Genomic DNA, 17,811 nt, shown 5'->3' on the forward strand with positions numbered 1-17,811 from the left:
GTATAAATCAAACCATATGATCGTCCCCCACTCTGATCCGCTCGGTCTCAGCAAGCACATTTCTCTTCCCCCCCTCCCTCCTACTGTCCCTGTACTTCCTCCCCCCTTCTCCTTTCCTCCTTTTCCTCTTCTTCTCCTCCTCTGGAACAGATTTGTCTGGGGGCCCCTGTCTAATCTCCAGCAGTGCCGGGTGTTGGGAGACTGGCGACACATTTTAATAAGCAACTGGGAGCTGTAATTTAGCGGCCTGGGAGGGAGATTAGGCTGATTGATGCTAGGCTCGTCTAATGGTCCAGCCTACGGCTTCCGGCCCAAATTGGTGGTAATGAAAGTTTTGTGCAAATTGAGATTGAGATTCCCTCACTCTTTCTATCTTCATTCAATCTTTGCATTCCTTTCTCTGTTCCTGTCTTCCTGTTCTTTTTCTCCTCTGCTCTCTCAATCTTTTTGACAAGGTGTGTCATTCTCTCCGTCTGTCACATCCACCCTCTTTCCTCCCCGTGTCCTTTTCTTTATCTATTTCACTTTATCTCTTTCAGGCTCTTTCTTCGTCTCTGTCTTCCTTTCTCATGCCCTCCGCTCACGCTGCCTCGTTACCAAAATCCATTTGTTCCTCATCTGCTGTTTCCCCATTTCAGTGTTTTGTAGTTTTTCTCTGGCACTCCTGAGTCTGTTCCTGCCCCTAATAACTCCCCCTAGCAGGTTATTTACTTTTACTCACACACTCACTCTCTTCCTCCCTCCCCTTTCTTGGGCCAGAGTGTGTGTTTGTGAGCAGATGGGTCAGGAGGTGTTGTCAGGACAAATTCATCTCGATCTACGGAGAGATGGGACGCCAACATTGATGACTGTCTCCCTCGACCTCTTACTCGTTGTAGTCCTCCTTTTCTCTGTCTGTTCCTCTTTCTCCCCCTGCTTTTTCTCTTCATTCCACCAAATCACTTTCAGCTGGCTGGACAGGCTCCGTCTTCCATGCATTATTAGGCTGTGGAGAATTCCAGGCCACTTTTCTTAATTTATGACAAATGTGTGTCAGTATCTAGCACCTTGTACCAATTGGCAAACTCTGCCTTATTCCATATTTTTTTTCAGAATCTTATTCAGTACTACAAATTCCAGTAGATTTTACCAAGCAAATCCCAGTTTAGTAATAGTTAGTTTGCAGTTAGCTGTCTAAGGTTTTAAATTTAAATTGGCAAAAATGCATTGCTTCTTTCTGCTCCTGTAACAGCAAATTCTTTGAATAAATAAAAGAATTACAATGATAGCTTCTATGGCATCAGAGAAAGGAGTGCCAGCTACTGTACAGAAACACACACTTTATGAACAGAAAATGTAAGCAAGAAGACATTGTATCTCAGACACTGTGTTGTGTTATATAACCCAGTGGCAATAGAAGACTACAGTACAACAAGTTACATGTTGGTATTCTGAATTATAAAATCCCTTGAGAATGGGTGTAATAGTGTAAACTCTCATGGGATTCCTGACCCTTAAGGAGATCAGCCTATGATGTGTGTATGCGTGCGTTTTGGCGCATCTGTACAGTCACACATTTCCCACATATGAGTGGGTGTGTATGTGTGTTAGCCAACCATCCGGCTCCCATTCCCCAACAACAGAGCGACTGTCTTAAGGCACTTTTCAGTTCCCCTTTTTCTAAACTCCCACGCAGCTCTCTGATCGTGATATTATTTAACAAAAAAAAAGACAATGTTGTGGAACTTGTCCTCCTCTCTCGCTGCCACCTTGAGTTATGCAATGATCTATCATTAATAGCTTCATTAGCATTTTTCTCCCTCTAAGGTGCTTGTATATATAGTTCAAACCACAGCACGGATGCTCACATCATTAAACAAGCGAGCATCCTGAATTCTCTCTTTGACAAAAGCGGGGGTGGGTAGAAAGATGGTAATAACACCAATATACTTGGAGAGTTCCCAGCATAAAGCAAGTACACCGTCTCCAGATAAGCATTCCCTCCTCTGTTCCCCCTAAAGGCCTCCTGTACAGTGTGTTTCCTAACTCACATTGCACAACGAGTGTCCTTTTGCAATATTCTGGGCAAATGTAAACAGCATTTTTTCCAAAGAATTTGCACTCCAAGGCTAGATAGAAAACTAGCGAGGCGACCACTTTGATGCTGAACAGCCGAGATGCAGCAGAGTCAGGCAGCTCAGCCTGCAAATGAGTGGCAACCGACTGTGACGTTTATCTTGGCGAGAGGCAGCCCTTGTTGATTGCTCACCAAAGTCTGTGGTTGGGCTCCCAGACAACACAATATAATCTTGCTTTCCGAGGCCCGGCAACTGCCTAAATGCTGTGTGGTTGAAGAGCTGGTGGCGGTAATTTCAGATTGGATGTGGCTTCTCTCCACAGGAGCTGTTCAGTCTTTGTAAGGATCACACTCGGCTGGTCAAAGTGGTTTGCCCGAGTTGATTGTTTACTTTTCTTGGGGAGAGAGAGGGAGGGGGAGGTTTGTATGTATGACATGGATGATGGAAACATGGAATGCGGCTTAAATCGTAAACTTGGAATTCTTAGTTCTTGGTTTCCTTTTTACAGTTTTTTTTACAGTAAAATGTTGGGTGGTCAGTAATTTGGCACTGTTCAGCACAAGTTTTTTATGCAGGCGCACACGCCTAGCTGTTTCCCGGAGAGGCAGTAAGACAGGGTCACTTTAATAAATAAACCCTTGGCACACCAAGAACAATAGATAATGCCTGGCTGCTCTGTTTAATATTTTCTCTCCTGCCTTTTCCTCATTAGTTTAGATTTCAACACAATTTGTTTGAAGTTTTTTTTTTTTTAAAAGATATGGAGTGATCACTTTGATTATCTACCTTGTAATTATCTAAGACACAGGCTAGTGGAGGGAGGATAATGCACGAAACCAAGAGCGTAGGAATTGCCTCTGTTAGTTGAATGCTCTCCTCCCACCTCATAGTTTTATGGCGTATGATGCTGTGTGAGGTATGAAATGTGTTGGCGGAGCGCTTTGTTCAAGTTCCCCTTCATGTGATAGTGGGATGTGGCTGATAGTATGGGCAGCAGGGGAGGGGGGTTTGTCTGTTCCTCTGGCTGGTTGCAGAGATGTGATACTGGGTGGGTTGGGGGGGGTAAAGGGGGGGGGGGGGGATTAGGGCAGGTGAAGGCAAGAAGAGGGGCGAGGTGCTGATGGGAAAGAGACAAATGGCATGCCGGTGTCAGAAGTGGTCATGTGCTGACGAAAGAGTAGGGGAGAATGAGAGGGAGGATGGAAGGAGGACTTGACTGATTAACCTGTTTACCTCCCTGAAAATGCTTGGGGCACTATTCTGATTAAAGTTCAGTCTTTCATCTATCATCGCCAAGGCTGGCTTGAACCTTCAGAGCTACCGCTACCAAACACTGTCAAAACGATCAAGCCTTCAGCCTGAGCCACCGCCACACCCTCCAACAGCCAAGCTAATGCTCTTGACCAGTGGCTTCATTTGCATCTCATCCTTCCTTGTCAGCTCTTGAACCCACCTCCTTATGATTTTTTTTCTTTTCTTTCTTCAACTCTTCTCTTCTTTCGATCTCACACGCTGAGTTTGTATGTATGTCTCTCGTTATCTACACCTCCCATTCTGTTTCTAGGCTTCTAGCTCTGAAGACTCACTGGGAAACAGTGCGTGTCTGTCTCAGCCTTTTTTCCTCCAGTGACGTGCTTTCCCAAGTCGAGGCTTTTAGCACCTCCAGCATAATACGATTACACCCGTTTGGGGATGTGAAACTTCAACGGCTTGAAAAAAATATCCCTTTGGTCCAGACGCAGCAGCAAAGTAGCACTGCGAGTGGACTGTGTGCAGCAATTGGCAGAGGCAGCGCTGCACACAATGTTCTGGCCACTCAAGCACAAATATTAGCCTTTTAAAAGCTTCTTCCCCATCATAGACCATCGGCAGATGTGAAGGCATACAGGTGGAGTAGAGATGCAGCCCTGACTGTTCGAAAGACTGACCTTCAAGAAAAACAATAGCATCAGTTGTTTCAGCAAATGCCCCGATTCATGTTTAAGTGGCAAAGCCCTCCAGCATCCAAATTCTAACTATTCTGAGAAAAGAATAGTGTGAATAAGTGGAAGTTAGGTGACGTTATTGTAAATCAGTCCGAGAGGAGGTCGGGGTGGATTGGTGGAAGTCAAACCATAGGACTCTGACATGGGAGAACGCTGTTAGTTTACAGTTTCATACAGAAAGTCAACTTTGTTTTCTTTGAACCATGACCACTGTCGTGCTCTAACCTGAACCAAGTGAAGATTATTGTAACCACGACGAAAAAGGTCCCCTAAACTTAACCATGTACTTATTTCAAACCTTTTCACAACCCTTAACAAAGTTGTGTTTGGTCCTAAACCTAACTAAACCTCAGCTATAGTGTTGATACTAGGCATCAGATTGAGAAATGCCTATATGTGTCATGCTATTTCTTTGGAGGATTTGTTTGTTTTGAGTTTTTCTTTTTCAAATTAACAAATAGTGCTTACCTACCTCTTTGATAAAGAACGTTGATGCCTAAGCCAGTGGCAGACTGCTACCTGTCTTCTTTGCATTAAAAGTGTTGGGTAGAAATGTTAAAGAAATACAGTCTTGTTTCATTCACAAAGTTAACTTCTGTTATGTTTAGCTAGTCTATATCCTTGACATCATCCACCAAAACAAGTTCCGTCCTGATGCTATTTTGCAGCGGCACGGCAGCGGCTTTTCCTGGTCACAGTGATTGTTTTAAAGAAACCCATCGCGGAATGCTGCATGGACTGACCAGACCCTCCTTAGCAGTGCTGCGGAGGAGGTAGGTTTGGCGAGACTAACGTTTACTAGACCTCATTTCAGCACCCGGGAGCTGTCCATACTATGACCTAAACATCCAACTATACAGATTATAAGGTGGTCATTTACACTGAGTTTTATAGGCTTTTTTAGTAATATTTCTTTAGCTACTGAAGAATTTGAAACAAGAACATTTCAGATTGTTTTGTTGGGCCAAATTCGAAACACATTTTTTATCAAGAACAATTTAATCGTGTACTGTTCGGGTTTGCTACCACCATTAACTCTTCACCACCTCCGCTCATGTCCAACCTCCTTGACGAAGAGAGAAAACCTCAAGCTCCTCTATTTCAGCGCCTTCTCTCCAGCGCTGATCTTCTTTGATCTTTATTCTCCCCATTTCTTTGCGATGTGTGGCATAAAATTAGGCCATTGCTGTGTTTGATCATGCTTTCACTCGTTCTCCCAGGGAGCCATTCCAACCATTTTATTAAAAAAAAAATGCTTCTTTTTTTTTCCTGTCTCTTTCTCTAAGCCCATCTCCATTTATCTTCCACGTTTCTTCCTCCCGCCAGTGTACGTTGACTGAAAGCACATGGGCGTCCACCTGCCCCGTCATGCCTCAACACACCATCCTTGTTGTCAGTCAGGCAAAACAGCAAAACACAACCAGCTTTCACTAAAGCCATGCATCTTGCTCCGTTTCCACAATTCCAAGGTCGACATTTGTTTGGCATTTTAGCAGTTTTGTTCTACAAGGAATGAATTTGATGTACGTATTACCCGTACATTTGAGTGACAGGAAGTGGTTTCAGGTTGCTTGATACATAAGTATATATTTAGAACATGACAAAGATAAGTAGGTGAATATATATTTAGATTTGGTTTAGGATTGGATGAAAAACAGGATTTTTTTTTGTATATTTGTCAGTGTTGCTGTATCAATTTTGTCAAACTTACATATACACACAAATGTAGCTTACTTTTGATCCATTCTGAGTTTGTGAGGACATTTGCACGCGTGTGTGCACATCTGTGTCCACAAAATTAGCTTAGGGAGAGCTATTATTGGTCTACATAGACCCTAACCCTGGGGGCAACCGGAAAAGGCTTAGTTGATTTCAGACAGCCTATATGGTGTTACAGCAGCCTGTGATGGACCGATTTAATCCTACTGATGTTGCTCATAAGACAGGAAGAGGGATAGACACACACACACACACACACACACACAAAGTCTTCCTTCAGTCATACATGTGGACATAGTGTGTGTGTGTGTGTGTGTGTGTGTGTGTGTGTGTGTGTGTGTGTGTGAGAGTGAGGTCAGCAGGGCTAACGCAGTCCCCTGGCTGTTCTCAAGGTTAATGTGAGACTGACAGCGGCTGCTATTAGCGGCCTTCAGATGGTCTCCACCCCCCTTATGCGGAGCTGATTCATCCCGGTGGCAGCAGTGCATTAAGATGTAACAGCTTCACTCCCAGGTGTCACTCACCCCTTTAGACAGGGCCTACATCATAATTTTACATTTCCTATTAACTCCTATTGTCTATGCTCAACCACGATGGTCCATTAAAGGGATTTGCCGCCGCCATTACCACCTCATTCTCACTCAACTCTTCCTATATGTCATTATTTCATGTCATCCCATTGTCTGTTAATTGAAATACCACAGCCATCGTCTATATGGTCCATTAAAGGGACAGGAGCCTTGTTCCTAAGTGTCACCACTACTTTAGGTGCTAGCTCATTAATTTTCATAGTCTATGTTTGACTTACACATGCACAGAGGGGTGGGGCCTTGGAGAGGAAAATAATACCACCGAGAAGAGATGCACACTGGCGTGTTGAAGATCAACCAAACCATCCAAACCTCATTTACATTTTAATTCAAAGACATTAGGCAGATGCTTGTATCAAGTGCATGATGATTTTTTGTGTTTTCCTCAAGGACGCTTAGGTGAGGAGGGTTGCTCAGTTAAACGAATATATTCATTTTCTGTTTTCATGGTTATTTTTAGTTGCTATGAGTGTAGTGTTTTTCGTGATTGCATTATATCTAATGGCCAAAGTGGAAGCTTGCACACATTAGCAAGCAGTGTTGTTGGAAAGCCTGAGGGGAAAAATACATTGCAGTTGGAAAATGGAAGCACAGAGTGAAGTTAAAAAGAACAGATGCACTAGATACTAAGGTGGACAAATTCTATGGAAAGTTTTGTCTTCGAAATGTAGCCAACTAAGTATTTGAATGTTGTAAAGGACGATAAGCAGGACTCGTAGAGAGTGGAAGGTGTGTACGCCTGGGTCCACATGAAGAGTGATGATGTTGTTGACTCACTGTCGGCCTGATGCCAATCAATCAATTAACCAATCAATAGTCATCTGGTGAGCGCCTAAGGACACTGGCGAAAATCTCCCAGAAACACTCGGATCAATTACTTTTTTGCCTCGGCCACAGACACAGGTGAAGAAAAAAGACACACACACTCTCACTATCTCTCTCTCTCACACACACACACACACACACACACACACACACACACACACACACACACACACACACACACAGTTATACATTTATACGTATGCAGGCTTACATGTTGAAGTCACCGCCTCCCCCTCTTCCAAATGCCCAAACGCACAGGCATCAGATTGCAGTGCCATGGGAAAAAGAAAAATGAGTAAACTCCCCCCCCCCCCCCCCTCCTTCTAATGGAAAGCAGCATTCCCTGGCTGTCGTCAGCAGCTATAGCCAGCTACGCTATAACACGGTTAATAGATAGGTCTGGCAGCTTATGGAACCTATGCATTTTTAAATGGGAGTTTTATGACTCCTGGAGAGAGCAGGCAGGGGAAGAGGGGCCGCCATATTCTTAATATTTGTTCCTTGAATGTGTGAGTGAGTGTGTACGAGTATCTGAGAGTGTGTCTATGTGAGAAAGGGAAAGCACTAGATAGGACAAGAATCACAATCTTGCTTGTTGGCTTTATCGCTTTAAAAAAAACATCTTTCACTTTTATTTTTATAAAAATTCTCTATTTTTCTGGCTTTCTTAATTAAGATGGAGTATGCACACACGCATGTAGTCATCTATAAAGTCCTTCTGGTCATAAACGCTGTCACTAAGCAGTATATAAGCTGAATCCAGCTGTTGTTTTTTTCACATTTGGACATTGCTTCGCATGCTGCCAGATGGATTTACTGTATACATAATTATATTGTGTGTGTGTGTGTGTGTGTGTGTGTGTGTATGTGTGGGTGGGTGGGTGGGTGGTTGGGTGAGTGGCGAATGCATGTTCTTAATCTCACAGTTTTAGGTATTTCTACAATAACCTCTGGGCATCATCAGGCAACTCAATCCCATACACACGATGTATGTTAGCTTATGCGTGTGTGTCATGAGCTAGGAGGTCATGTTAACCATTTTATCTGTGTCTGCCCTGACCCACAAACCCCCGTCCCCTCATCACTGTTTCATATAAACATGAATACAGACGCACACACACACACACACACACACACACACACACTGTGCCTAACTTACTGTTACTGTTGGCCTGCTTGTCTTGCTGATGTCACCGGTCATGAGCAATATATATACAATACAAAATAATCTACATTCTAAACAAGATTGATCAGTCCATGATTTTGTTCAAGTGATCCAAGTGATTCCATTTTAGTATAGGGATAACAGGGATTTGCAGATTCAGGCTATGGAAGAGCTAAGCAGAGTGGAGAAGGTTTGAGACAGAAGCTAGAAGCTGAGAGTGCTGAGACTTCTCTGTTGGACAGCGGTGAGGTGTTGTAGAGAGTTATTGCTTTGGGCAGGAAAGATTTCCTGTATCGGTCTGTTAGAGAAAGAACTCCGCTGCCTGTCCAGTCAGTGGTGGAGAGGGTGGTCTGGATTACCCATAATGAATAAATTTGTTTAGTGTCCTCCTTTCCACCACAACACCAAAGGCGTCTTGTTTGCAGCCAATTACGGAGCCAGCCTCCTCAATCAGTTTAAGTCTGTTGGTGTCGCCGGCTCCAATGCAGCTTCCCCAGCAGACTACAACGAAATACATTTCACTGGTCTCAACATCTAGCTGCCCACAAAGGATCTCAGCTTCCTCAGGAAATATAATCTGGTCATCCCTTTTTCTATACATCTTATGTTGTTAACAATAGAAAATTAAAGTTACACCATGCATCTCTACGCGTTAATGGTTTCAAATGGCAGCAAGCAGAAAGCAGTGTCAGATTTGCTGGTGTGTGAGGCCACGTTCAGACAGACAGCTGCTCCTAACTGCATGTATTTACGTGTATTTTTTCACCCATTGAATCTCTACGCCTATAACAGAGGTGTCATAGGTGAAGGCCACGCTGGAATAAATTGGCCTACATAGGTATCTGTCCTTGGCCTATTCAGAGCCCCTGATTTGGTAATGTGATGGGTTATCTCTGGTCTACCTTAATGCACTAGAGCATTTAGTGTGTTGCTGTCTGTGTGAAAAACAGATTAAGCCTCATGATTATGCAGATGTACACACAAAGGTACAAACACACCCTACGGTAGATCATTCAAGTAATTGAATTTAGCCTTCCGCAAACAAGATGCTAACAAGCCCTCTGGAAATACAATGCCATTTAACAATTTTCACAGTTCCACAACTGTGGCTGCAGCACACACAGATTAATGTATAAACACATTCACGAATGCTTAAACCTTAATAGACTATTAGTTGTCCTTGGTTTTGAATTATGATGTCCTCCTTTTTCTGTCAGTTTAACTTGTTTGTATACTTAAAATGCTGGAATTGAGTTGCCCGAAGAAACCGTAGACTCTCCCTTTTAAAGTAGGGCGCACCAACTCGGAAGAGCAGACCTTGTTTCATCCTCACAGTGGGTAAGTGGCGGCGTAAACAGGAAGGGGCCCTGCGCTTTAGTGCGTCACTCGCTCTCGTATCATTGGATCTACTGTGTTGAAATGTGTCGAACTGTCTTGCATAACATTGGTAGCCTGATATCCTGGATAGATACACGAAGGTGACACATCCTTAAAGGCAGGCACACACAAAGACAGATGCTGAAGTGAAAACACACACACACGCACACGCACACACACATGCACGGTTGATTATTGTGTGTTGGCTGAAGGAAAAATGAAGCATTTCTTGAGCCAGCTGTGTTCTGTCCCCTTATGAGCACAGAGAGTGATGTATATGCCTTCAAGGTACATGCACCTATCTGTGTTTATGCATATGTAATATGACAGCTTAAGTGTTTTGACTGTAAATTGTGTGTGTGTGTGTGTGTGTGTGTGTGTGTGTGTGCGTGCGTCAGCAGGGGTGTGGTTTGTTGAGCCGGTTGGAGTGCTGCTCAGAAATATGGACTTCATTTGTGCCGGCCTCTCCCGCTAACTGGAACAGGGTTGGAGGTGGACTGAGGGAGCCACCCCACTCTTTCCTACACACACACACACACACACACACACACACACACACACACACACACACACACACACACACTGTATGCACAAGCCAATGCATGTGCTTATGCATTGGTTTGGCCACACTCATCTCCCATCTCTTGTATTGCTTGCAGCCAGTTGAAAAATGAGCTCTACCTTCACATTGATTACTGACTCAATCTTCCATTTACAAATGACCTCCACTCTCTGTTACTCAACCTAATTTGATCCAACATCAAACTAAAACTAAACTAAATAATATTCAGAATGAAAATGAAATTCGAAAAAAAGTATTGCAACAACTCAATGGTTCTTACTTCTCAAATGGGAATATTCGCTGATTTTCTATCTATTGATTTGTTCAGCATTGTTCTGCTCAGTGTTTTGGAAAGAGAATCTTATGACATTGGCTCGTTCCCTTCAAAAAGAACATTTTATTTTGATACTATAAATAGTCGTCTCCATGCTCGCAGTTCCTTTGTAAGAAAGCCCAGATGAATTTATAGCCCCGGGTTTCTACACAAATCCAAGTCTCATATTACAAAGAAACGTTATAGCCTGAGGTTTTGTCAGATAAAATATTAAAGGAGGTGAAGGACCTGAGGAAAACAAGAGACTGCCAGGACAGTACCAGAGAGTTGGTGAGGCAGGCCACAGGACTATATGAGTAGAAGCAGTGTGTAGCAGTGTGTGTTGTTGGGAAAGGATAACATGCACTACAGACCCCGGACCGCATGAGGCATGACTCCCTCACCACGAGGAAACCTCAGGGTCTTCTGCTCCATGTTCTGTTTGCTCTTACTATGCTCTTCATTTAGTCCCCCTGGACCTTCTGTGTGTGCTCTTTTTCTCCTCCCAGATTTAGTGTTGTCATATTGCTGTATTGTTTACTTTTGGAGTTTTTGCCCCCCTCCTCTCCCAGCACTTTTTTTCTCCCTGTATCTGTATTTCTCCTTTCCTATGTCCCCCAGTCCCTCTCTGCTATGGCCTGTTCTCCCCGCCACCCCTCTCACTTGGATCCTTTCCCTCTTTTCTTCCCTGCTCCCTCCCTCTCACCTCCCTGCTCTCTTCATATTTCATATTAAGCAATCTTTTCCATGGAGCCAGCTGTGTAAACAATAGGGACCGGCCCTCCATGTTTTCTCAGAGTGAGTGAAAAAATGCCGAAAAAACTTGAACACAAGGAGTTCGCCGCACGTCGCCCTTACGATGATCTATGGCCCTTTGTCTCTCCGACCTCCTTTGAGAACGAGTGGGACTTTCTGGACAGAGTGTTGGTTTTTGTGTATGTGTGAGGCCGAGTGTTAAGTGTATGGGGCAGTGTATGCGGGTGTGGGTGCTTCCTGTTACCATAGCCCCCTGCAAATATTGACCAAGCTGAATAGCTACAGTGAATGGCTCAAAAGCAAACACTGCATGTCATGCTCTGCCAGATATGCCTGGAGTTTTGTCACCAACTGCACTCTAACCGGAAATAATTTGACTCACTTAACGCCTAATCTTCTACTTTCCCTGATTCAATGTTTTGATATTGATAAGGAGAGAAATCTCTGCCCGTGTCACATAGCTGACCCATATTTAGGAAAAGCACTGACTTGCCATGCTACTCTTCTATCTTTAGGTCTTTAATCTGTCTACCTACACTGTTGACAGCCTATTTTAGCACAGACGTTCCTAGAAGCTGCCGGTGTTCCTTTAACTGTCTTCGTTCAGTTAAGGGCGGGTTGACGCCCTTTTTTTTTTTCACTTTGGTGAAAAAAAACAGGTTTTATTCACTTTGGTTAACACACTCTTAGCGTGTGGGTGTGTGTCGGTGTGCGTCTGTTACGGTTTGGCTGTGAATGTGCATTTAAGAGTCCGTACGCATGCATCCATGCAGGTGGGCAGATGGTCCAGTTCTGCTCCGACAGCCACAGTAGCAATCATTATGTGTGAAGGAAGAAAGCTACCATCTTACCCTGACACATCCCTCCCACACGCACATGCACACACAGCTCATCCCTGGGTTTATTTTTTGCAGGTGCAGTTCTTGTTGGCATTTGAGATAATTAAAGGCTGACCTTTCTGAGGTGAAGCAGAAATGTCACCAAGCCTGCTTTGCTGACAAGTGGATTCACCCCACAGGGGGCCTTGGCAAAATGGCTGAGGATTCTCAGCACCCTGGATGTGTACTTAGCACCCTTTAGCCTTCTTGCGCCCACTTTCTTCCTGTCATTGAGAAGTAGCTCCCACCCCCTGCTCTCTCACCCAAAATGCTTCAGCTCGCTTAGATTCCGACCATCTAGAAGCCACGCAGGTGGTCAAAGCACTTGGATGGAAGTATTACTGGGGTTAAGTTAGTTGGAAGAAGCTTGAATTTATCTTATATTTGATTAATATCAAAGTATAGGATTAAGAAATATTTCAAAATGCAGTGTAATCTCTGTTGCATACTAATGGCGCAGAAATGGTGTAGTGAATTAGAATACAAAAATTAACAAAAATTCCTTAAAGTACATTATTAAAGGTTGCTAGTTTTGGGAATTCTTTCAACTACGTTAAGGATTAATGTCTCTCCACCATCTTTAATTAACAGGGTTATTCAAGGTAAGGCTATGCCAGCTATTAGTAGCATTCTCTGAGTCCCAGGCTTCTCACTAGCCTTGTGTTACCTTTTCTGGCCTAAATAATTCACATCTATCATCTGAAGTCCTGTGTTAATGCCATATCAAAGTGTCCCACTTTGCCTTTTTCCCCCCCTCCCATAAATGTTGCAGATGTGGTCTACTTATTATGCAAATTCCATCTGAGGTGGTAAAGTACAGTAAATGTATCATACTGTACAACACTCCCCAGGGCAATAAGACAACATGCAAATGTGAGTAAGGACATGACTTGGGCACACATTAATAACCACACCCACGCACACATATAGGCTGTCTGCGTGACTGCACACAACACCCATGCGCTCGGGCACTTATTGACATATATACACACTTGTTTGTCTCACATATGCAACATACACACACACATGCTCTCAAATGTGCAACTTGTACACGCTCATGCATGCACATGTGCGCATTCCCTTCCGCAATGTCACATCTAACTTCTGACGTATGCATCCGCCCACACTGCTGTCCTCATAAATATTTCAATGCATCGTGCTTGAGCGACTTCCATTATGTGTAACACTGCAAATCCATACAGGCTGGAGTCAAAGCCCACTCTGCGCTGTTAAAGACTGTCATCCACTCTCAGCTGGCAGCCTGTAGTCCTCCCTGTGGAGAGGCTTTTGTACAAATCTATGTGGGTTTTATGTTGAGGACATTATAGAGACGTCTAAGTCGTCTGTTTCTCAACCTCAAATGGTGAAATACTATGCATTATGGTGCAAGAGTGAGTATATCTGAAGCAGCATGTCTGTCATTTAAAACAGCAGGTGATATTTAAATGCCATGCCTACAGGAAAGGAGCAACATTAATATAGTAGCAGGTGTGATATAACAACATGATAGCAATTGACTTAATAGTGTGTTTATTGTTCTTCAATATTTGTTACCTCTGAATGTAGTGAGCTAAACTACACATCTCTGAGCAATGCCATACTGATCAGCTCAGTGTTTACACCTAACATTGTATAATGAAGTCACACAGCAGTAGTATTATGCCAAAAACACACTAATCAGTAGCAAAAGTGCAGCCTGTGGTGAGCAGCTGTTAATGTCTATGGAAAGCTGCGGCGCTCGTTGAACTTGTAGCAGACAACGCGGCCACAGAATAGCCAATCAGTAGCAGAGTCTTGTAACTCTGAGCGTTGACCTATGTTTACAAAGAATTTCTTTCCGCTTAAAACACATAAACACTCATCCTGGCTGCAGAAAAATCCAATTATTATGTTTAGTGGTCACTGCTTGATGTGTTATTGTGCGAGAAGTTAAGGTACTCTTATTGGGCGCTAAAAGACTAATGCTAGATACAGCCATCCTGTGTCATCATGCTTTATGTAGCATTAACACTAGACATCATGGTATTAGCAACATCTATCAACAACAACCAGTGTCTGTTTAACATACTGCAACCTCCATATCCTTTGTACGTGCACGTCTGTCTATTTACGTACACACCAGAGTGTCTTTGTATGTCATGCGTTGCATTTGCTATCCCCTGTGGCTCTGTTCGCTGCGTTGACCCCAACCCCATGCTGCCATTTGCTGCTTTTTCCAATTATTAATTCAGTGTTTGCTTTCTCAGCCGATTACAGACTTTCAAGACACATGGACCCTGACCTGTCCTTCTCTCTGCCTGTTACATGCCAAACACAAAGTTAAGCCCAAGTGACCCTGATTGTTTGTTTATCTTTCCTCCTACATGTATGTGATCACATACATTCCCTCGGGAGATATCCTCCATACAGCACCTGCGCTCTTGAGTATGTTGAAATGAATTTGGCAGATAAGGGCTAGCTATACAAAGGTCAAAGAGACAGATACGGCTTTACAAATGGAGTCTAACGATGAATTGTTAGAAACTCGTTGAAAAGACAGCTGTTAATGGCTCAATTCTAGGCCCCAGGGTCCCTACCCACTTCTATAGATTGCATTATTGCATCACCACCTTATCTTTTCCTGCGTTTAGACTAGGGTAGTCCATGTCTCAGTTTTATGGCTGTAGTGTAGTAAGCAAGTGTGTGAGTTAATGTTTTATATAACACCGGCATACAGAAAGTTTTTATTTCTCTTTATTATGCTTGTTTTATGTCTTATATCTTATCAATTTCTGTTAGTTATGCATGTTTATGAGACACATGTCTTGTCCGCTTTGACAATACTTAAGCACATCTACAGTGTATGCTACCATGAAGGGCAGAAAGGCACAGCATTATGCACATAACTGATCCCCTTTTTCCTTCGCCATAGCAATGACCTTGGGTGTCAACCGTATCATATAGAACCTATACATCATGGCGGGAGGGAACTGCCTGTGTGTGTGTGTGTGTGTGTGTGTGTGTTTCTGTGTGTAGGAGAGGGAGTTAAAATATAAACATTTCAGCCCACTCTATCCGATGTAGGATCAGAGTACACAGCTGTTTGCGAGAATTAAAAGACTGCATTGTGTACATTGACAGGAAGTATGTGGAGTGCATGTCAGCAGCTTTACCCAGCTTTTGGTATTGCATGTGCAGTTTTTACAGCAGATTACAAGGGCCCTTAATTGTACCTTGATTCCTCATTAAGCGGAGCGTCTGAATTTTGTGCCTCTGATTACCTGTTTTGTTTTTTACCACCGGCACAGGGATTATACAGGTGCTCAGTTACATTCTGCTTCTGCCCACACTGTTGTGGCTTTTGAGTGTGTGTGTGTGTGTGTGTGTGTGTGTGTGTTGTGTTTGTGTCTGTGTGTGTGTGTGCGTGCGTGTGTGCACGGATGAATGCAGAAAGGACCACTGATTGTATAATGTTTTTGAAATGCTCCAGCTTTACCAGTCAGATATTGTTTACATGCATCAGAAAACGCTTGCCTGGCATCAACTCCAGACACTGGGCCTCATTAAATGCTCCTATTCAAATATTTATTTTAATTTATACATACACTTAGATTAGGATTTTTTTGCAGGGGATGTTTTTTAGTGTCAGTAGCTCATTGTCAAGTGACATAAAAGCCTGTTAGAGTTGAAAGACACTTCTCAGTATCTACGTTTGAATCTAAAGTCATGTGACTAGAAACTTTGACTGCCTTTATGTCCTACTAGTCTCTTCCTAACCATTGTTAAGAATAGGAAAAGCATGGTTGTGCTGCTTCCTTGGTAGTAAACAGCAATATCCCTGTCTGTAAAAAGAGTTAGCTGTGGGTGCACTACAACAAAATTGCTGCTGGTGTATTGGTAATGTTTGATGTTGCTTATTGGTCAGAACGGCCTCTTATGGCACCCACACTATACTCTGTAATGATAATGGTGAAGGAAGTGGCCCATTACCAGCCTGTGGGTTCTCCTAGTGTCCCAGTGAGTTGTAGTTCCCCATTCAAAGACCCAGTTCAGCATATGTGGCCTCTGGGTGTTGCATTGAAATATATATGGCTTCCCATCATATCAATGGGTGTTTTTGACAATGCTGATACATTTTACATGACCGCACAAATGTGCAACGTGGAGTGTATCAAGGCCGTATTTCATAATGGTAATGGTTGTGTGTTATTCGGTATTATGGAACCAGAAATAAAGGTCTTTGTTAGTATGTTACCTTAACTCTTAACTCTCTTCTGGTTTACTAGGTGGCTTATCAAGAGAGAGAGAGAGGAGCTTTAAAAGCAAATAAAGCTATATCCCACTCCCCTTGGCTTTAAAAAAATGCTGTTAATGCTTTCGGCTTAATAGAAGTGCGCTGTCCAGCCCATAACCTCTGACCACGGCACACATAAGCTCACTGCGAAAGGGTGACAATAAATAAAAACAAGGCAAATAATAGAAAGCAAGGCCATAAAATCAGCTCTCCATCTGATTAACAGACATATCAGGGCTCCACATGCACTAGTTGCACTACACTTTAATTACTAATTTTCCCTACATGCAGGTATATAGTCTCACACATGCACACACAGGTCTAGCACTGAGCCCCTATGGAATCACTGAGAACAGCTCTCTGACAGTTACACCAAAGAATGTCATCAAAGATGGTAATGGTGGAGCAATGCTTCTGCAGAGACAAAGACTTAAAGAAACAAGACACTTTTAAAGATGTTTCAGTTCAAAGACATAATACAGAGGACAGTGACAGGAAAGACCGACATGAGAGATGTGACGCAAGAGGATTCAAAGTACCACTGCATCACCAGGGCACAGCTTGCCACCAGGAGGCCCTGTGTTGTTTTTAAAGTAGAGTTTCTACTCCGTCTCTAGGGAGGATGTTGGTGCACAGCGGTTTTACAGCGTCAGTCATTCAAAATCAATGCACATGATGGATGCCAAGTGTAAGGAGTCATCAAATTCAGCTCCCAAGAACCAAGAACCAAGGACAAAAAACACACATTTATTTAACCATTTTAATTGGATTGAGCATCAGCCAGATGTGTCAAAGCTACTTAAAATGGTCAGTAATCGGGGCATCCATAGCTTTCGCAGTCAACTACCATGCTGGCATGCTAGAATCTATGCCTAAGGAGCATTGCTCTGCCTTCATGTTGGGTTTTTCCATTAAGTTGTCATATGGCTGCCACCAGCACATCGCTCTTGCCTGTTACATACTAATGCTTAATGTACACCATTCAAGTGGGAACAGGCACACAAACATGTCTGACTTGACCCCTCTCTCTTTAAAGGAGGTCTTCCATGGTGTCCTGGTGTGATTCATGCTAGAGTGCCACATTCCTGAACTACTCTGTCCATGCAAAGACACATTCCTCTGGGTTTTGTGTGCGTGTGTGTTTGTGTGTGTGTATGTCTGTGTGTGTGTGTGTGTGTGTGTGTGTGGGGGGGGGGGGGTTAAAGTGGTTTTATTTTAACTGCTGTGCAGTACATCCACCGACTCATAAAAGGGTCATTACAGTAAAAAAAAAAAAGTAATGCTCATGTTATGACAAGCTGTTTTAAAAAG

General features: G+C 43.2%; 1 protein-coding gene across 1 annotated transcript in view; it reads left to right on the forward strand.

Moving 5' to 3' along the window:
- raraa (retinoic acid receptor, alpha a) overlaps positions 1-17,811 on the forward strand; it is a 137,301-nt gene that overhangs the window by 43,729 nt on the left and 75,761 nt on the right. The window lies entirely within an intron of this gene.

The sequence above is a fragment of the Etheostoma cragini genome, chromosome 21 (assembly GCF_013103735.1).
Source record: "Etheostoma cragini isolate CJK2018 chromosome 21, CSU_Ecrag_1.0, whole genome shotgun sequence".
NCBI lineage: Eukaryota > Metazoa > Chordata > Actinopteri > Perciformes > Percidae > Etheostoma > Etheostoma cragini.